Raw genomic sequence first — 22,180 nt, 5'->3', positions numbered from 1 at the left:
TCAGGGATTTTTGTGATTCCTCTCTGTAGGCTTCTACTTGTTTATTTATGTTTTCCTGCATTTCTCTAAGGGAGTTCTTCATGTCTTTCTTGAAGTCCTCCAGCATCATGATCAAATATGATTTTGAAACTAGATTTTGCTTTTCTGGCGTATATGGATATTCCATGTTTGCTTTGGTGGCAGAATTGGTCTCCAATGATGCCATGTAATCTTGGTTTCTGTTGCTTGGGTTTCTGCGCTTGCCTCTCGCCATCAGATTATCTGTATTGTTACTTTGTTTTGCTATTTCTGACAGTGGCTCGACTGTCCTATAAGTCTGTGTGTCAGGAGTGCTATAGACCTGTTTTCCTATTTTCTTTCAGCCATTTATGGGAACAGAGTGTTCTGCTTTCGGGCGTGTAGTTTTTCCTATCTACAGGTCTTCAGCTGTTCCTGTGGGCCTGTGCCCTGAGTTCACCAGGCAGGTCACTTGGAGCAGAAAAGTTGGTCGTACCTGTGGTCCTGATGCTCATGTTTGCTCGAGGGTGTTGCGTATCAGCTCTTAGCGGGGTTAGCCACCAGGAGGACCTGCCCAGCCCAGTACCTTGGTTTGACTCTAACCAAGCAAGAGAAACATCTATATGACAAGAACTTCAAGTTCCTGGAGAATGAAATTGAAGAATATATAAGAAGATTGAAAGTTCTCCCCTGCTCATGGATAGGTAGTACTAACATAGTGAAGATGGCCACCTTAACAAAAGCCATCTACAGATTCATTGCAATCCCATAAAAATTTCAACATTTTTTATAGAACTTGAAAGAGCAATTACCAATTTAATATGAAAAATAATAAATCCAGGATAGCCAAAACAATCCTGAATAATAAAAGAACTTTGGGAGGAATCACTATCCTGACCTCGAGTACAGAATGATAGTGATAAAAATTGCATTGTATTTGTACAGAAACCTGCGGGTTGATCAATGCCATCAAATTTAAGACTGAGAACTAATCCCACATACCTACGGACACTTGTTTTTTGATAAAGAAGTCAAAATTATATAATTGGAAAAAGAAAGCATCATCAACAAATGGTGCTGGTGTAACTGGATGTCTATATGTAGAAGAATGAAAATAGATCCATATTTATCACCCTGCAAAAACCTCAAGAAGTGGATCAAGGACCTCAAAATAAATCTTGATACCCCAAATTTCATAAAAGAGAAAGTGGGGAATACCTTTGAACACAGTCTGTTCTCTAGGCTTTTCATGGCTTCAGTTATTGATAGTTTTTCAAGCTTCTAGTTAACCAATGTCTCAAAGCCTCTGAAAACCATTGACTTTTCTCAACACTGACTTTTACCTGTTGCGTTAGTACTGTCCTCGCAAACACAGGCAGGGTGTGTGCTATTTGAGCAGATCGATCAATCTGTGTGCTCTTTCCACAACTCTCTGTATATGTCTGTAGCCTTACCTCATGATAAAAATGATAAATGATCAGTCTGTAAATTTTTTTTGTAATACAAACTAACTAAAAGTAAAACAAAAATGAAGCAAGGGACCCTTTCTTATTATGGGCTGTACTTTACAAATCTCTTCCTGACTTGGAAAAATAAAAAAGCTGACTACTAGAAAGTATGAAACTGCCTCTTTATATTTGCATCCAGAAAGTAGCCAATTTTATTTTTTAAAATTTGTTTTATTTTCAGACCTGGATTTATTTTCTTTTTTTTTTTTTTTTTTTTTGCTTTTAAATTAAAATTTAATAAAGAAAAGATTAAAGGATGATTATTCCCTTGATGCCCCAACATTTATATCCATTGCTCAAAATCTCTACAGAGTATTCTTTTTCCTTCGAATTATTCATAGAAAAATGAGTACACTGGATCTAAAAACTTCACCCCATAAATCTATAAATTAGAGACATACTCAATTTTGCACTGTCTAAGAACATTTTTTTTTTTTTTATTAACTTGAGTATTTCTTATATACATTTCGAGTGTTATTCCCTTTCCCGGTTTCCGGGCAAACATCCCCCTCCCCCCTCCCCTTCCTTATGGGTGTTCCCCTCCCAACCCTCCCCCCATTGCCGCCCTCCCCCCACCAGTCTAGTTCACTGGGGGTTCAGTCTTAGCAGGACCCAGGGCTTCCCCTTCCACTGGTGCTCTTACTAGGATATTCATTGCTACCTATGAGGTCAGAGTCCAGGGTCAGTCCATGTATAGTCTTTAGGTAGTGGCTTAGTCCCTGGAAGCTCTGGTTGCTTGGCATTGTTGTACTTTTGGGGTCTCGAGCCCCTTCAAGCTCTTCCAGTTCTTTCTCTGATTCCTTCAACGGAGGTCCGATTCTCAGTTCAGTGGTTTGCTGCTGGCATTTGCCTCTGTGTTTGCTGTATTCTGGCTGTGTCTCTCAGGAGCGATCTACATCCGGCTCCTGTCGGTCTGCACTTCTTTGCTTCATCCATCTTGTCTAATTGGGTGGCTGTATATGTATGGGCCACATGTGGGGCAGGCTCTGAATGGGTGTTCCTTCAGTCTCTGTTTTAATCTTTGCCTCTCCCTTCCCTGCCAAGGGTATTCTTTTTCCTCATTTAAAGAAGGAGTGAAGCATTCACATTTTGATTATCCGTCTTGAGTTTCGTTTGTTCTAGGGATCTAGGGTAATTCAAGCATTTGGGCTAATAGCCACTTATCAATGAGTGCATACCATGTATGTCTTTCTGTGATTGGGTTAGCTCACTCAGGATGATATTTTCCAGTTCCAACCATTTGCCTACGAATTTCATAAACTCGTTGTTTTTGATAGCTGAGTAATATTCCATTGTGTAGATGTACCACATTTTCTGTATCCATTCCTCTGTTGAAGGGCATCTGGGTTCTTTCCAGCTTCTGGCTATTATAAATAAGGCTGCGATGAACATAGTGGAGCACGTGTCTCTTTTATATGTTGAGGCATCTTTTGGGTATATGCCCAAGAGAGGTATAGCTGGATCATCAGGCAGTTCAATGTCCAATTTTCTGAGGAACCTCCAGACTGATTTCCAGAATGGTTTTACCAGTCTGCAATCCCACCAACAATGGAGGAGTGTTCCTCTTTCTCCAAATCCTCGCCAGCATCTGCTGTCACCTGAGTTTTTGATCTTAGCCAATCGCACTGGTGTGAGGTGAAATCTCAGGGTTGTTTTGATTTGCATTTCCCTTATGACTAAAGATGTTGAACATTTCTTTAGGTGTTTCTCAGCCATTCGGCATTCCTCAGCTGTGAATTCTTTGTTTAGCTCTGAACCCCATTTTTTAATAGGGTTATTTGTTTCCCTGCGGTCTAACTTCTTGAGTTCTTTGTATATTTTGGAAATAAGGCCTCTATCTGTTGTAGGATTGGTAAAGATCTTTTCCCAATCTGTTGGTTGCCGTTTTGTCCTAACCACAGTGTCCTTTGCCTTACAGAAGCTTTGCAGTTTTATGAGATCCCATTTGTCGATTCTTGATCTTAGAGCATAAGCCATTGGTGTTTTGTTCAGGAAATTTTTTCCAGTGCCCATGTGTTCCAGATGCTTCCCTAGTTTTTCTTCTATTAGTTTGAGTGTGTCTGGTTTGATGTGGAGGTCCTTGATCCACTTGGACTTAAGCTTTGTACAGGGTGATAAGGATGGATCGATCTGCATTCTTCTACATGTTGCCCTCCAGTTGAACCAGCACCATTTGCTGAAAATACTATCTTTTTTCCATTGGATGGTTTTGGCTCCTTTGTCAAAAATCAAGTGACCATAGGTGTGTGGGTTCATTTCTGGGTCTTCAATTCTATTCCATTGGTCTATCTGTCTGTCTCTGTACCAATACCATGCAATTTTTATCACTATTGCTCTGTAATACTGCTTGAGTTCAGGGATAGTGATTCCCCCTGAAGTCCTTTTATTGTTGAGGATAGCTTTAGCTATCCTGGGTTTTTTGTTATTCCAGATGAATTTGCAAATTGTTCTGTCTAACTCTTTGAAGAATTGGATTGGTATTTTGATTGGGATTGCATTGAATCTGTAGATTGCTTTTGGTAAAATGGCCATTTTTACCATATTAATCCTGCCAATCCATGAGCATGGGAGATCTTTCCATCTTCTGAGGTCTTCTTCAATTTCTTTCCTCAGTGTCTTGAAGTTCTTATTGTACAGATCTTTTACTTGCTTGGTTAAAGTCACACCGAGGTACTTTATATTATTTGGGTCTATTATGAAGGGTGTCGTTTCCCTAATTTCTTTCTCGGCTTGTTTCTCTTTTGTATAGAGGAAGGCAACTGATTTATTTGAGTTAATTTTATACCCAGCCACTTTGCTGAAGTTGTTTATCAGCTTTAGTAGTTCTCTGGTGGAAGTTTTGGGATCACTTAAATATACTATCATGTCATCTGCAAATAGTGATATTTTGACCTCTTCTTTTCCGATCTGTATCCCTTTGATCTCCTTTTGTTGTCTGATTGCTCTGGCTAGAACTTCAAGAACTATATTGAATAAGTAGGGAGAGAGTGGGCAGCCTTGTCTAGTCCCTGATTTTAGTGGGATTGCTTCAAGTTTCTCTCCATTTAGTTTAATGTTAGCAACTGGTTTGCTGTATATGGCTTTTACTATGTTTAGGTATGGGCCTTGAATTCCTATTCTTTCCAGGACTTTTATCATGAAGGGGTGTTGAATTTTGTCAAATGCTTTCTCAGCATCTAATGAAATGATCATGTGGTTCTGTTCTTTCAGTTTGTTTATATAATGGATCACGTTGATGGTTTTCCGTATATTAAACCATCCCTGCATGCCTGGGATGAAGCCTACTTGATCATGGTGGATGATTGTTTTGATGTGCTCTTGAATTCGGTTTGCCAGAATTTTATTGAGTATTTTTGCGTCGATATTCATAAGGGAAATTGGTCTGAAGTTCTCTTTCTTTGTTGTGTCTTTGTGTGGTTTAGGTATAAGAGTAATTGTGGCTTCGTAGAAGGAATTCGGTAGGGCTCCATCTGTTTCAATTTTGTGGAATAGTTTGGATAATATTGGTATGAGGTCTTCTATGAAGGTTTGATAGAATTCTGCACTAAACCCGTCTGGACCTGGGCTCTTTTTGGTTGGGAGACCTTTAATGACTGCTTCTATTTCCTTAGGAGTTATGGGGTTGTTTAACTGGTTTATCTGTTCCTGATTTAACTTCGATACCTGGTATCTGTCTAGGAAATTGTCCATTTCCTGAAGATTTTCAAATTTTGTTGAATATAGGTTTTTATAGTAAGATCTGATGATTTTTTGAATTTCCTCCGAATCTGTAGTCATGTCTCCCTTTTCATTTCTGATTTTGTTAATTTGGACACACTCTCTGTGTCCTCTCGTTAGTCTGGCTAAGGGTTTATCTATCTTGTTGATTTTCTCAAAGAACCAACTTTTGGTTCTGTTGATTCTTCCTATGGTCCTTTTTGTTTCTACTTGGTTGATTTCAGCTCTGAGTTTGATTATTTCCTGCCTTCTACTCCTCCTGGGTGTATTTGCTTCTTTTTGTTCTAGAGCTTTTAGGTGTGCTGTCAAGCTGCTGACATATGCTCTTTCGTGTTTCTTTCTGCAGGCACTCAGCGCTATGAGTTTTCCTCTTAGCACAGCTTTCATTGTGTCCCATAAGTTTGAGTATGTTGTATCTTCATTTTCATTAAATTCTAAAAAGTTTTTAATTTCTTTCTTTATTTCTTCCTTGACCAGGTTATCATTGAGTAGAGCATTGTTCAATTTCCACGTATATGTGGGCATTCTTCCCTTATTGTTATTGAAGACCAGTTTTAGGCCGTGGTGGTCCGATAGCACGCATGGGATTATTTCTATCTTTCTGTACCTGTTGAGGCCCGCTTTTTGACCAATTATATGGTCAATTTTGGAGAAAGTACCATGAGGAGCTGAGAAGAAGGTATATCCTTTTGCTTTAGGATAGAATGTTCTATAAATATCCGTTAAGTCCATTTGGCTCATGACTTCTCTTAGTCTGTCTACATTACTGTTTAATTTCTGTTTCCATGATCTGTCCATTGATGAGAGTGGGGTGTTGAAATCTCCCACTATTATTGTGTGAGGTGCAATGTGTGTTTTGAGCTTTAGTAAGGTTTCTTTTACATATGTAGGTGCCCTTGTATTTGGGGCATAGATATTTAGGATTGAGAGTTCATCTTGGTGGATTTTTCCTTTGATGAATATGAAGTGTCCTTCCTTATCTTTTTTGATGACTTTTAGTTGGAAATTGATTTTATTTGATATTAGAATGGCTACTCCAGCTTGCTTCTTCTGACCATTTGCTTGGAAAGTTGTTTTCCAGCCTTTCACTCTGAGGTAGTGTCTGTCTTTGTCTCTGAGGTGTGTTTCCTGTAGGCAGCAGAATGCAGGGTCCTCGTTGCGTATCCAGTTTGTTAATCTATGTCTTTTTATTGGGGAGTTGAGGCCATTGATATTGAGAGATATTAAGGAATAGTGATTATTGCTTCCCGTTATATTCATATTTGATGTGAGGTTATGTTTGTGTGCTTTCATTCTCTTTGTTTTGTTGCCAAGACGATTAGTTTCTTGCTTCTTCTAGGGTATAGCTTGCCTCCTTATGTTGGGCTTTACCATTTATTATCCTTTGTAGTGCTGGATTTGTAGAAAGATATTGTGTAAATTTGGTTTTGTCATGGAATATCTTGGTTTCTCCATCAATGTTAATTGAGAGTTTTGCTGGATACAGTAATCTGGGCTGGCATTTGTGTTCTCTTAGGGTCTGTATAACATCAGTCCAGGATCTTCTGGCCTTCATAGTTTCTGGCGAGAAGTCTGGTGTGATTCTGATAGGTCTCCCTTTATATGTTACTTGACCTTTTTCCCTTACTGCTTTTAATATTCTTTCTTTATTTTGTGCGTTTGGTGTTTTGACAATTATGTGACGGGAGGTGTTTCTTTTCTGGTCCAATCTATTTGGAGTTCTGTAGGCTTCTTGTATGTCTATGGGTATCTCTTTTTTTAGGTTAGGGAAGTTTTCTTCTATGATTTTGTTGAAGATATTTACTGGTCCTTTGAGCTGGGAGTCTTCACTCTCTTCTATACCTATTATCCTTAGGTTTGATCTTCTCATTGAGTCCTGGATTTCCTGTATGTTTTGGACCAGTAGCTTTTTCCGCTTTACATTATCTTTGACAGTTGAGTCAATGATTTCTATGGAATCTTTTGCTCCTGAGATTCTCTCTTCCATCTCTTGTATTCTGTTGGTGAAGCTTGTATCTACAGCTCCTTGTCTCTTCTTTTGGTTTTCTATATCCAGGGTTGTTTCCATGTGTTCTTTCTTGATTGCTTCTATTTCCATTTTTAATTCCTTCAACTGTTTGATTGTGTTTTCCTGGAATTCTTTCAGGGATTTTTGCGATTCCTCTCTGTAGGCTTTTACTTGTTTATTAATGTTTTCCTGTGCTTCCCTAAGTGTGTTCAGGTCTTTCTTGAAGTCCTCCAGCATCATGATCAAATATGATTTTGAAACTAGATCTTGCTTTTCTGGTGTGTTTGGATATTCCATGTTTGTTTTGGTGGGAGAATTGGGCTCTGATGATGGCATGTAGTCTTGGTTTCTGTTGCTTGGGTTCCTGCGCTTGCCTCTCGCCATCAGATTATCTCTAGTGTTACTTTGTTCTGCTATTTCTGACAGTGGCTAGACTGTCCTATAAGCCTGTGTGTCAGGAGTGCTGTAGACCTGTTTTCCTCTCTTTCAGACAGTTATGGGGACAGAGTGTTCTGCTTTCGGGCGTGTAGTTTTTCCTCTCTACAGGTCTTCAGCTGTTCCTGTGGGCCTGTGTCTTGAGTTCACCAGGCAGCTTTCTTGCAGCAGAAAATTTGGTCTTACCTGTGGTCCCGAGGCTCAGGTTCGCTCGTGGGGTGCTGCCCAGGGGCTCTCTGCAGCGGCAGCCGATTTATTTTCTAAATAATGAAATCTCTCAGTCAGTACAAAAAACATAATGGATGAGTTTTTAATTTATAATTTAGTTATAATTTGATATACTTTTTACTGTATTTATTTAAGCAATAGGAACAAATATTTTAATTCTGAAAGAAAAGTCTTCAAGTTCATTATTGATGGATTTTGTCTATATTTACATATTTTGTTCATATTTATTCCTGACAAGAGCCATTTCATTATTATTTTCCTTTAGCAGAACAGTTGGTTGTAATTGATTTTCCTCTCAGTCTCTGGACTATATATTCTTATGTTCTTGGCCACCCAAATAGTAAAAGTTTCAAATGTTGACTCTTGGGCCTGTATTCTCTCTGATTTCCAAACAGGTTAGATTGTTAGAATAAATTTAGTAAAATGTCCTTGATCCCATATGTACAACAATGCCAAGCAACCAGAGCTTCCAGGGACTAAGCCATACCTAAAGACTATACATGGACTGACCCTGGACTCTGACCTCATAGGTAGCAATGAATATCCTAGTAAGAGCACCAGTGGAAGGGGAAGCCCTGGGTCCTGCTAAGACTGAACCCCCAGTGAACTAGACTGGTGGGGGGAGGGCGGCAATGGGGGAGGATGGGGAGGGGAACACCCATAAAGTAGGGGAAGTGGAGGGGTTAGGGGGATGTTGGCCTGGAAACCGGAAGGGAATAACAATTGAAATGTAAATAAGAAATACTCAAGTTAATAAAAAGAAAAAAAGAGTAAAAAAAAAGATCCGTCCCTAGCTCCAAAAAAAAAAAAAAAAAAAAAAAAAAGAGAAGAATTTCAGCAGCAAAAAAAAAAAAATTTTTTTTTTAGTAAAATGTGGGCATAGTAGGTTTTACTAATTAAAAAGTAACGTCTGTCTTCTTAGTGTGTCAGATGGAAAAGTCAAGAGAACCATCCAATTATACTTTAGGGGATTCATACCTGTTTGCTTTTAAACAAACTGAGTGTCGCCCCGACCCCTTTCAGTGATTATGAAATAGTATGAAAATAGATTTACTCATATCCTAACTTACTCTTAGTAATGACATTAATTAGCAATTAGATTTGTGGTAATTATTAAGGTTTCTGAATCCTAGGTTTTTTGTTACTTTAAATGGGTTAATATTATCTACACTTTTGGTGTTATGTGAAGGTGAACTTAAACCAAGTGAGATAAAGTATCAGGAATCCTAAGAAAGTGTCACACTGCTCCGTTTGTACCCCTCTCTTTCCCCTCCCCAGCACCTTATTAGTTCCTGTCTTTCTATCCCCTTCTCCAAGTGGGCACAGCATGGCTGTGCTCAGATGGCTGGAAGAACAGGTGTGCAGAACCACGCTCTGCTTTGTACTTCTGTATATTTGTCCAGAACCACACACTTTTCTCTTAGATTACATCACTTTACTTTCAAGTGAACATATTGGGTAAGGAAAAGGGATACTCTTAAGGAAGAGCTTTTCAGTCCAGTATCTTATTCAGTAATCCAGGGGGTATTTTCTCATCCTAGACACAAACAGTAGCTTTTCCTCCATGTAAAAATGCATTTTATGTGTGTGAGTATTGTGTACCATGTAAGAGTGTGGAACAGTAGTTACAGCTGTTTTTAATGCTGGTAGACTAGGACTCAGTCTTAGGCTCTCCAAGAGAACAGTAAGTATTCTAACTAACCACTGTGTCATCTATCCTTCTCCAGGTGTCCATGATACATAACCATATAACTTCTGCATTTTCTTAACATCCTAGATGTAAGCATTTGCGGTTAGGGAGCAAAAGTTCCTGGAGCATTCAGGCTTGTATTCAAATGAAATAACATATATTTAAAAATCTCTGGAAAATAATTTAAAACCATAAGCAAACATAAAGTTGAATATTCTTTTTAATTGTTTAGATATAGTTTCTTAATGATATTTTTGATGGTAACTAGAAGCTAGAAAAATAGCCATTACCATCAAAGAAAGTAAAAACTTTCTGAACCATTTTTTCCTGCTCTAGTCAGTTTCATTCAAAAACAACCTTTATGAGAAAATTCTTTGGTGCTCCTAAGGACTTTGTTGAAGAACTCCTAAGTGTATCATCACTCCTTAGATTTTGTTGGAGGAATTAATTTTATTAACATGTGGTGTATTTGACATTTTAGCTATTATTACTGTAGCACAGTGAGAGATGTTTTTTTAAAAGCTGTCTAAATGAAGTCTTTCCAATAATTGCTAACAATCTTATAAAATCCTGTGAAAAAATACATGAAAAGTGTTCCACTCATGTGCCATACCTGGATGTGAGGAAAGAAATGTTGTCCCATGTAAAAATTCTGTATAATGTATGTTCAGCTTAATCCACCTCCATCACTTCCTCCAATGTAAAGTACTTACTTGCACAGGTGTTATTAATAAAAAGTAATAATAAAAAGTCTTCTATTTTAAATAAGGATGCTATTCTCCCAGCTTTGAAGCTTGCACATACTCTCTAACTTATCCCAGCTTTCGCTCATCTGGTCTTTAAATGGCTCCTTTCATGTGGTTGGCCCACGAGCCGTGCGTACTGCCGTTCAATCACGCCACTGTACGTTGCCATCATGAGGGTGGTTTGCATGATTTGCATTTCCTGTGCTGTTTGAGCTTCAATGAGCTCCAAGCACCACGTAGAAGAAACCACTGCCAAATAATGCAGTGATTTTAGTCAAACCAGATGAGCTTGTACTGAAGTCAGGCTACCAAGTCAACTGGGGGTTGGGAGGTGTTGTCAGGATATCCTGTTTAAAAAGCGTACTTCAAGATGTCCACACATGCAAGATGTAAGTTCTTGAACAAGTCTGGTCCTGCAGTGGAAGCAACTTACTTTTGGGATATGAAACCAAGGATTTGAAATAACTATGTATATACTATACTTAGAAAATAGTTTTATATTTTAGTCTTATGCTGACAGTGTAGTTTTTACTGTGATAATAATACATTTTAATGATATTAATTTCCCAACTGTACATTATGAAATTTAGTTGGAATTAAATTACACACATTGACTACTTATCTCCTTGTTCTCCAACAAAAGAACACTTGTATTAAAACATGATCCAAAAAGTAGTACAAAATGGCAAGTAATGGGCCTATGAAAAGCTGCTAATGTGAGGGGAAAAAGGAAACATTCATCAGTACTAGTCTTCATGAAAACCATACAGATGGAGAGACAGACCTATATGATGCCACAAATAGATGAATCTTATAAGGATTTCAAATGTTGAGTCATTGAAAATTTAAAGGCATACTATGTGCTTATCTGATGCCTAACCTATAAATTGTTATTAAAATATTTTATCAATATTAAAATATAGACTGAACTTATTCATAGGTCAGCAATACTAAGATGAGTTTCACTATGAACAGGGATTTTTTATTTTTTGTAGACATTTAGGACTCAGATCTAGTGTTAATAGTGCTTATAAGAAGGATTCAGTAGAAATCTTGTTAACTGTTGTTGATGATAGTATCAAAGATTTCCTATTCTCTGTATATATTGAAGGTTATGCTCATAAAAATGTACCTGACAAAATAGCTTTGGATTGTTCAGTTCCTTTGATTACCTTTTAGTGCCTGTCCAGTGCTTCCTCATTCATGCTGTATAGGTAGTAGACTGGTGAGGCTTTTAAGTGCCAGGAATGTCTATAGAAGTTATGGTAAACTGTGTATGAGATATACATTACTGCATCTACTCTAATGTGGTTTTACATGTTGTGTGCATTATGTATAATTCTAAGAATTTGTTTTATTTGTGGTGGATGCTTGCCTATTTAAGGACAGTATTACTTTAATTTTATCTGTATTTCGTTTGATAATGTTCAATTTAACAATAAATCTATCTTCAAAATGCCCTTACCTAATGCTTGTTTGACGCTATTGGGTTGCTATTACATTATCTGCCATGGAAATCTTTCTCTAGATAGGAATTTTCTTCAGTCTGATATTTGCTTCCCTACCTTTTCTCATGCTCAGTTCGGTGTGTGTACTGATGATGGTTTTACAGTAATGACACAGATATCACATAGCTATTAAAAGTATTGTTGTACTAGGTGAACTAGTCTTTAGAAAATGCCATCAGACAAACAGTTCTCACCTCAAAGGAATAAAAGTCTTGATTTATTTTGGAGCAAAGTATGAGTAACTGTGGCATGAGAATATACATTTTGGTCACCCCAAGCATAATGATTGAACCAAGAAGCATTTTTGTGAAGGTTTTTTATTTGTTTTTTTTTTTTGTTTTTTTGTTTTGTTTTGTTTGATAGAAGCAGAACAAAGAAAGTTATATAAGTGAAGGCATTTTAAAAAGCCATTGTCAGAAACAGATGCGCAGCTCTAGCCCTGCAAAGGAGGCCGCCCCCAAGATGGCGGAGGCTCTGCTGCACGCCTCACGTGCCATCTGACGACTCTTAGAGTCTGAGTCTGTAGAAGCCAGTAGTCTGCTAAGGTAGTAAAAGTGTGTCCCTGTCAATCACAGGAGGTAGTCATGGAATTACTATTTAAGGCGCTAAGCTAACCCAAGTTAAATTATAGTTGGGCCTTAGACTTGCAAGGTTCCAACCTCTCCTCATCCCTCCAGTTTTATTGGGTCAGTCAGTTTTTGCAAACACAACTTTTTTCCAGTGATTCACATTTACAAACATTACATTAAATTTTAGTGATTTGGGTTTTCTGTAAAGATATTTGAGAAGAAGTAATATTGGTACAACTTTGAATATTTTCTTGGTTACTGTGATAACACTCTTTTTTTTTGTTGGTTATTTTAGTTATTTACATTTCAAATGTTACCTCCCTACTCAGTTTCCCCTCCACAAACCTCCTATCCCTTCCTTCCTTCCCCCTGCTTCTATGAGGGTGCCCCACCAACCTACTCCTGCCTCAATGCCCTAGCATTCCCTGCCCTGAGTCATCAAGCCTCCACAGGACCAAGGGGCTCCCTTTTCATTGATGTCCTACAAGGCCATCCTCTGCTACATATGCAGCTGAAGCCATGGGTCCCTCCATGTGTACTCTTTGGTTGGTGGTTTAGTCCCTGGGAGCTCTGGCGGTCTGGTTAGTTGATACTGTTGTTCTACCTATAGGGTTGCAAAGCCCTTCAGCTCCTTCTGTCCTTTCCCTAACCCTCCTCCATTGGGGTTTTTGTGCTCAGCCTGATGGTTGTCTGTGTGCATCTGCATCAGTATTGGTCAGGCACTGGTAGAGCCTCTCAGGGGATGATGATATTCTTGACTGTCAACTTTACTACATGTGTAATTAACTAAAACCCAAGCACCTCTGTATTCCTGTGAGGGATTTCTTTTTCTTTATTAAAAGAAACAAGACCCACTTGTAATCAAGACCTTTTGAGTTGGGCAGGCCCTTCTTTAATCTGGGCAGGACTTCTGCCGGCAGCCTATATAAGGGGCATGGAAGAGGAAGTTCTCTTTCTGCCTGCTCTCACTATCAAGTCCATTCCTTCTTTGGCATTAGAGCCTGCTGCTTCCAGATTCTGGCATATTCTGATGAGCAGCCCAGATAGCTAACCTTGTGGACTGAACAACTACTGAATGTTTGACTCTTTTGTTCAGTCGTTATTGGATTAGCTGGACAACAGCCTGTAAGCCTTTAATAAGTACCCTTTCTATATGTATATGAATATATATTCATTATATAAGAGCTCTATTTCCCTAGATAACCCTGTGTAATGTAGTCACTTCGTTTGTTAGAAAGTATTCTTTTTTAAAAAATTTTATTAGATATATTTCTTTACTTACATTTCAATAGAAAGTATTCTTGAATCTAAAAATAAATTATATTCTTAGCTTCTTAATACCATGGGAGAAAGAAATACATTTTTTCATTAGTTGTCTTTAATTTATTAAATGTTTGTACAGTGAAGTTTATGCATAGATTATGAACACCACTTGTGCACAGTTTTTCTGACCTCACAACATAAGCTGTACTCCTGTTGCATTCCTAGCAAATATGTTTATAAAGAGTCCAGCAATAATAGTCTTATGACTAAATAAGAAACAGAAGCTAAAGTTATGGGCCAAACAGATACCTTTCAGTTTCCTTGAGTGTAATCTGATTAAAATATGGATCTCAAAATCATTAAATAGAATGTCATGTTAGAGAGGCAATGTGTGATAAATATAGTTCATGACAGGAAGCTGTTATTAGATCAGCATTGCTGGTGACTGTTATGGAAATTTCCTTGTAATTTAGTTAGGGTTCCCCTATGTTCCACTCAGTACATCACTGTACTTTTGTGCTTTAATATCAAATAGATCATTTTCTGTTGAATGGAAGGCAATTTTCTCACATCTATATATCTTACATTGTATTGTCATCACTAATCAAACACGTCATGCAGGAACTAGCTTTTTGTTTCAACTAGGAAAACTAATACGCAGCACCAAAATGAATTCATCCTGGTCATTGCATAATAGGTTCTATAACATCATACCTAAACCTACCTCACCCTTAGCAAGAATAGTTAGTTGTCCTCCCTCCTCTGTTTTTAAATGGGAAGAATGTCTACTTGGTTAAACCCCAGATGACTGAAACCTACCCAGATCTAAGTGCAGTAACTATGTGATGTAAAACACCTCGAAAACTTCACGTCTAACTTTATTACCATCACAACATCTTTACTGTTTACTTTGAAGAAATACACATCGAGCATTTACCATCGTAGCCTGTTTGTATGTAGCCTATCTCTAGGCAAATCTCTACCTTAATTCTCTCTTAAGATTAGAAGCGATTTTTAGAAATAATATTTTAAAAGACACAAAGATTATTTGGCTGGCTGACTTTAATGAACCATTTTAGCACATCAGAAAAGTTTCATTGTGCTCTTAGAAGCACTTTCCTCAAAACATGGTTTTCATTTAAAATGTCATCATTGTGGAACAAAACATCAACTAAATCATTTATCTCCTCCCTTCTTAAAAGAATTAAAACTGATAGGAGAGGCAGCTGGTACAACCCCGATTTTCCTTAAGGGGCTCTTACTTGCTCTATTGTGAGTTACTTGTGTTTGAAAGACTGTTTTTATATCATTTCCCTGTTCCTTCAGGTGTTTTTATTTTTACAGGAATAAATCCACTAAACAATACGCATAACTACATGGTCCTCTATGCAGACACTGGGAATTCAATTTTGTGAATAAGAAGTTCTTCAGAAATTAGTTTTCTTCTTTGTCCAAATTATTTTTAAGCACATAATGCAAGCAGAGTAAGCCACCCCACCCCAGCACCCAATGTACACCTGTGTGTAAATCCCAGCAAAGGCACTGAGGTTCTTACCCTTAAAATTCAGTACTTTTCTAAGAGGTAGGTGTGAGAAAGTAAGTGGCTTTTGTTTGGCTGTGTGAGCTGAGTTCTGAAGGTGGTTCTTGTCTTGTGGGTCTGAGGCTGTTTGCAACTCTTCATTAGCATGCTCTTGTCTGCCTCTACTTTAGGAAGATGTTGAAATCCAGGTTCCTCTCGCACAGAGCCACACAGCACAGAGCTAGCTGTGTTTCTCCTGTTAGCTGCCTTTAGAAACATTCTGCTTAATTGTTTTCTGCAGTATGTTTTGGTAAAATGTATTTTAACTTACATTAGAAAATCAAGGTCAGACAGAATATCGAGGCTTTGTGGTAGTATGTGTATAACTTTATAGTGAAACCATGCATTTTATAAGAGGGGTAATTTATACTAAAAATGCATGCCACCAATATCTTATTAAGGAGTTCCAGTATACCATTTGTAGTTCTTGCTAGGAAGTCTGGTAATAATAGTACTCTTATCACCCTCAATCATTTTATACTTGTGATATTTTTTTAATCACTGGTAAGATACCAAAGAGAATTACCTGAGTCTGTAGGGAGGAAAGGATTATTTTAGCTCACACTTTTGAATCCTTTCAGTCTATGACCATTGGTCTGTTGCTCTGGGCCATGTGTTCAGTGTTTGTCTTGGAAGAGCACCTGACTAAGGAGGCTATTCACCTCAAGCAGGAAGCAAAGAAACGAGAAAAAGCATAGCATCCTGGTATCCAGTACACTGGTATTCCCCCATTTACCAACTTCGTTCCACTAAGGTTCCAGCATTTCCCCAATAGTACCATAAGCTGATGAAAAAAACCTTCAACAACAGATCTCTGGGGGTGAGTTATTCATGTATGGCATTACTAACTACAGTATTAGTGAATTTCTTACAACCCGAGTCAGCAAAACCTAACTGTAATCAGCTAACAAGTGGAAAGGTATCAAGGAAAATTGTTTATTCAAACCCAGGCCACTTTTAAATGGTAGACAGAAACCAAAGTAAGATTTTTCTTTTATATTCTTTGCACCATGTTATCAACAAAAGAATATTTTTTTTTGTTTTTTGTTTTTTGTTTTTGTTTTTTTTTCCGGAGCTGGGGACCAAACCCAGGGCCTTACGCTTGCTAGGCAAGCACTCTACCACTGAGCTAAATCCCCCAACCCCAAGAATATTTTGTTTTATCTGAAAACGAGAAGATTATTTTACTCAGAAGTTACATAGCAATCTTCCCCATCCCATTCGTACAAAAACTATAAAAAAGTGATTGCTTCTAATGTGACTTTAACTTAGTAGGCTCTGATTTTAACTCATGTTCTCTGGCTATTTGAAAGTAGTCTGAAGGCCTATGTTTATGTTTCTGTTATTCTAATTTTCATGTTCAAAATATCTGTTTTGAATATTTAAATAACAAGGTATTTTTTGGATAAAATAACTCCTCTGATTGCATTCATTTTCTGGACTCCTTTATAACTAGTTCCTGACTCTGAAATTGTAGTTTGCTCTTTAAGACCATATGCTCCAAAGCAAATAAGGCTTTTCTTGTCAAGGTGTGGGTCAGAGCCTCTGATTTGAAGGGAGCTGAAATGTACAAGGTATTGAACACAAATTTTACATGTCAAAATGTCTGTATTCTAGGATTAGAGTATGAACTAACATATGACAGAGCTTCAACTGCATGTCTAGAAGTAGAGAACAGACTGGTGACAGACAGTAATCTAAAAGATGGTATTTTCAAGATCATAGGGATAGTGCTTTTCATATAAGTTGTCATAGGCTACTGTACCTAACTCACTCTGAATATCTCTATGATATCATTTGATGCTGATAATAATTCAAAGCATTAAGAATCCTTATAGATTATTTTCAGAAAGTTGTGATTTTTCCAAGTGACCCACTAGCAGCTTTTAGACAAGACTTGAACCCATAGCTTCTCATGTAGAAAATAGTTTTGTTACTCAAACAGGTTGCTTTTCATTGTTCTTTGCTTCTGTTTTATCTCCTACATGAGTGAAAAACAGGCCCCAAAGTGGGGTTTGTAAGTACTGAATGACAGGGCCTCATTCCAGGCATTTCTGGTGCTTTGTATGTGTCACTGTTTAGGAAAGTTGGCAGGAAAGAGCTCCTATTGTCTACTGAAAACTTGAACCTTAAATATTTAGAATTGAGATGTTTTATAACTGCAATGTACCTTAAAAGATATAATTAGAAGAATAGAAGATATCTTATAATTATTATATTGATAGAATGATTATTGTTATTTTTATACTGATTATATGATGGTGGTATTTAGGATACAGTGAGTTAAATAAAATATTTAAAAAAATTATTTTCCATTTCTTATTGGAAAAAAAAATATTTTGATCATATTTTTCGACTCCCCAATACCTCTAGATTCTCCCCCAGCTGTTACCCAACAAACTTTATGATTTTTCTCTCTTTCTCTTTAAAAACAATAGCAACAATAAAACAGGAAACAAACAAACAAACAAAAACAAGAAACATATAAACAACTTCTTGCCAAGGACCAGCCTCAGCTTGAGACGGGTTATGAAGAAGAGGTGTTTGGGAATGGCAAAAGCACAACTCAAAGTCAAATCGTGGGTTATAAATTTACAGCCTATGTTTTGCTTATTCCTTGCCCAAGTTTTTATTTATTTATTTATCAATCCAGTCATTACCCCAGGTTCCCTTTTCATTATCTTATGAATCAGTACCTCACGACACCTTGATTCTTAGAAAGAGGCAGTAAGCACATTTTTTTTTTAATTGCAAAACAATTCAGAGAGCTGCCTGCTTTGTTAAGTACAGAAAATATGCTAGCTGGGTGAGATCCTGCCCTGAAATTGCCATTCCTACCTTGCCTGGTCCTAAACCCAAACTTCTGTCACAGGCTGACCTTGAATTTAGGAATCTGCCTGCCTTTGTAATCACAAAAAATTTAGCTGTGTAGGATCTTGCCCTGTGATCACCACTCCCTAAATCTCTTTATCACCTTCCTTAGTATCTTTCTGACAAGCTGGCTCATAGTGCAGCTGCCTCTGTTCTTTTAGATCTGTGAAGCTCAATATACAATGCATATCTCATCCTTATATTTTGCGTAGTTGAAAAATTATAAATTCTTGAATTGAAAAATTATAAATTCTTGAATTCATGTTTTCAGAGTTCTTTCCCACAGCCTTAAAGGATTCCTGCAGGTCTCAGCATTTACCATTTTGCCCATCCACATTCTCATCTACCTGAAGTAGTGCTATCTCTGATTATCATGGAAGCATTAACATTAACAGGGAGAACATTCCCAAATACCTTGACAGGACACACACACACACACACACACACACACACACACACACACACACACACACACACAGGATTTATGCCTACAGCAACTATTGGCACTCTTGGAGCTCCATGCCTTACTGGTTCTCTTCTAGGGGTAGGAAACATGTCAGGCCATACTTTACATGGTCAAGCAAAACTCATCAACCTTCTTCTTCCCAAATGGAAATAAAAATAAGAATTAAAAAAAAAAATAAGACAAAAAATGTTCAAACAAAGCAAAAGGAGACAAAAAGTATCTAAATTCTGGTGAGTTGGTTTTGATTCGAGCAGCGATTCCTAAGCATAGAGCTTGCCCTGAAGTATGTTTAACATACCCTGTGAAATGTTTTTGGAGAAAAATGATTTTTCCTTTGGTAGTGGTAGGTAGCTTCTTGGTCAGGGAAGGAGGCCAACGTCTATTAGAGCATGTGTGTAGCTACTAGAAAATTTAAAATTGTATGTTTCACTTTCATGATATACTGTAGTACACCAATGCAAAGTCTACAGTGCTTTATACTATTAGTGTCCTTTTCTGTATGGGTCCTTAGTATTTTTGACATTGAAACATTTAGATCATTTGAAATTTATTTTGATGTGTGCTAGTCTAAATCAGCCTTTTACCTTCTGTAGATTCCTTCAAGTTGGCTCAATATCATTTATGGCGGTTTTCATCTTTCATTTGATAGCTTAATGATTTATTTACTGTTTGGTTTGATTTTCTAGGGCATTTTTTCTTTTCTTCTTTTTTTAATGTCCTTTATCAATATTTTAGACTGTTTTCCTCCTTTGTGTTGAACAGGCTTTGTTTTGCTTTGCCTTATTAACAAAATTATCCCTGATTTGTGACTATTTCGTACTCCCCTCCATTATTAACCTTGATAATTATCCACTTTAGATAACGTAGGTATGTGTTTGTTTTCCTAGTACTGAGGATTGAATCTAAGGCTTGTATATTCTAGGCAAGCGCCCACCACTAATGGCAAGAGCCATTCCCTAATCTACTACTTTCTTTCTGTTTGAAACAATTTCACTCTGCTGTACAGGCTGACTTTGAACTCACTCCGTGTAGCCCCAGCAGACTTTGAACTTGTAATTCTCCTGAGCAACTGAAGTTACTGCACTATCAGATGGCCTGTGTTTATCTGTGTAATGAACAGAAATCAAATGTTTTCTCATTTCTTTGACTTTTCTGTTTTCTTTTCCCATCTTATTTTAATTAATAACATCCATCCCTCATGCTTTTACCTATATACTTTTTAAATGTGAATATAGTCCACTGGTTAAAAACAGTATCCAGACACTGGCAGTTATGGCTAAGAGAGTAGGTAATTCTATTTCATCTCCAAAATTTATGTTGCTTTTTCTACTGGAGTCATATTATGCCAATGTAGACAAAGCAAGTATGTTTTAGTTTCTGTTTTGCCACCCTAATACCCATATTGGATTTGTTTTTCATTTGTGGTGAAATGTATTTGTTGGAAACATCAGCTCCTAAACAAAAAGAAGTTACAGGAACTGGATTTACTTTTCCATCTCAATTCAACCAAAAATGGACAGATAATATGAATGTTCATTTTATGTTGCAAAAAGATAGAAAAACTGTGCCTTCAAAGTGATTAAAAAATGATCAACCCAGAATTTTCTATTCCATGATATTACCACTCAGAAATGAGAGGGACGCATAGCCTTTTTGAGCAAAAGAGAAAATAATACCCATTGAGAGAGGAAGCAGGAAACATCATTGGGCCTTGTTTAATAACGCAGTTTACCACTACCCTTCAAACCTTTCATGTCTTCTTTGTTCATGATCATTATTTGTTTTGTTTCTTTTTTTTTTTTTTTCATGGTTTTTCGAGTCAGGGTTTTTCTGTGTAGCCCTGGATCTTCTAGAATTCAGTCCATAGACCTGATTGGTCCCAAACTCTGAGAGCTTCTTACTTCTGCTTCCTAACTGCTGGGATTAAAAGTTCATGATCTTAAGAGAGGACAGAGTAGACATCTTTGTGTTCAAGTCCTCTAAATCTCAGGTGATTATCTAGACATTGTGTGTTTATACATTACTTATAGGTAATGGCAATTATATTTCAATATCAGTACTTCTGAATAATTTTACCTACTTTCTTTTATTCAGTAATTTTTCAAAATGGTAATGAGCTTCCTGAGTTGAGCTTTTTAAGAAATTCTTTATCTAGACAGTAATTTCTCAGTGACATATTTAATTGAGAATACTATACTAAAATATTTAAATCATTTAAATTTTAATACTTCAAATTAAGATAGCTTAAATTAAATTTCAATAGTTTAAATTATTTAAAATGATATTTAGCAATGTGTGTTTTTACATTTCTAAATAGAGCTATGTTTTAGTAACATGAATACTTTTATTTTGCTGTGGTAGTTCTCAGTTCACGTTCTTATTAGAATGCCTATAGAATAAACAGATCATACCTATGTATTTTCTTTTATTTTGTGTATACCTGAAAACCTTTGAAAATATGGGAAGATACATACCACATAAATTATAAAGTATATTATTTAGAGTCCTGCTATCTTTAATTTTCTCGCTGTCAGGGGAGATTTTGGGACAGAATGCTTCTCTCCAGCTCAGGCCAGTGTGCCCTCACAGCATGACCTCGGCCCATTCAGCGGACAGCCAAGTAAATGTGTGCTAGCATTGTGAGTCTCTGTTATCACGTTACAGGTTCCTATGCCGTTTTAATATTAATGCAACATGTATTACCTTAATTTTCAAAACCTCCACTAGCATGAATATGTCTTGAAATACGTGTTTGTATTTTGACAAATTGCAAATTTTTAAATATTTGTAATCTTGCTATATCAGCAAAGTGGCTCTGTCCCGTAAGTTATTTGGGTAAGTTAAATGCAGTCTTAGGTCAGTTGCTGCCCCTTTTTTCACCATGGTAAATTCCCTTATTGTTCTATTAGTCTGAGTTGCTATCATTTCTACTATATTAATGGACAAATTACAGAAAATACTGTATTAAAGAAGTATTTTACCCAAATATTGAAATGTGTAGAACTCTGCTGATTGACTCTCAACAGAAAATTACTGATTTTCCCCTGAAGAAAACCATGTTAAGTAGTTTTGTTTGTTTTTTATTAGGAATCGATATGTAAAATTTGCTGTAGCTATTCTTTGCTACTTTGTGAGCTCTTCTTTTCCCCACCTTTTATTTCTGCAGGTTTCACCCCTATCTCTAAACAGAAAGGAAAGAAGGAGAGGAGGGAGAGGGAGAGGTAGAAATCCTTGAAATCTAATTTCTTTCTTCTTCTCTGAGCAGGAGTAACAATCTGTACCCAATGCCCTGAACAACCACCAACTTGACCTATTGTGCTCTAGCCTTTATAGACCCACTGAAGAAATTCCCAGAATTCCAAATGGTACAAAACCCAAGGAACTATCTGCATCTGCAAACTCTTGCCTCTGCTAGATCATGAAGCAAAGTGTAGTCAGCTGCTGCAAAGCTGTTGCATATCCCTACACCTGGGATTAAAATGAAAACATTTGTATAATACTTCTTTGTTTTTTAAAGAAACCAAAATTTTAGATGCTCAATATTCTGCCTTTCTCATTTTCTGTGCTTGAGCAGTGTTATTTTGATCCTAGTGAT

The 22,180-nt window shown here is 37.1% G+C and overlaps 1 protein-coding gene across 47 annotated transcripts in view; it reads left to right on the top strand.

Annotated features, from left to right (window-relative positions):
• The window catches only part of Qtman (queuosine-tRNA mannosyltransferase), a 390,738-nt gene that overhangs the window by 147,818 nt on the left and 220,740 nt on the right, over positions 1 to 22,180 (top strand).

The sequence above is a fragment of the Rattus norvegicus genome, chromosome 3 (assembly GCF_021556685.1).
Source record: "Rattus norvegicus strain SHRSP/BbbUtx chromosome 3, alternate assembly SHRSP_T2T, whole genome shotgun sequence".
In the NCBI taxonomy this organism is placed as follows: Eukaryota; Metazoa; Chordata; class Mammalia; order Rodentia; family Muridae; genus Rattus; species Rattus norvegicus.
The sequence above is the reverse complement of the archived record's forward strand: the minus strand, read 5'-3'. Positions and strand labels throughout refer to the sequence as shown.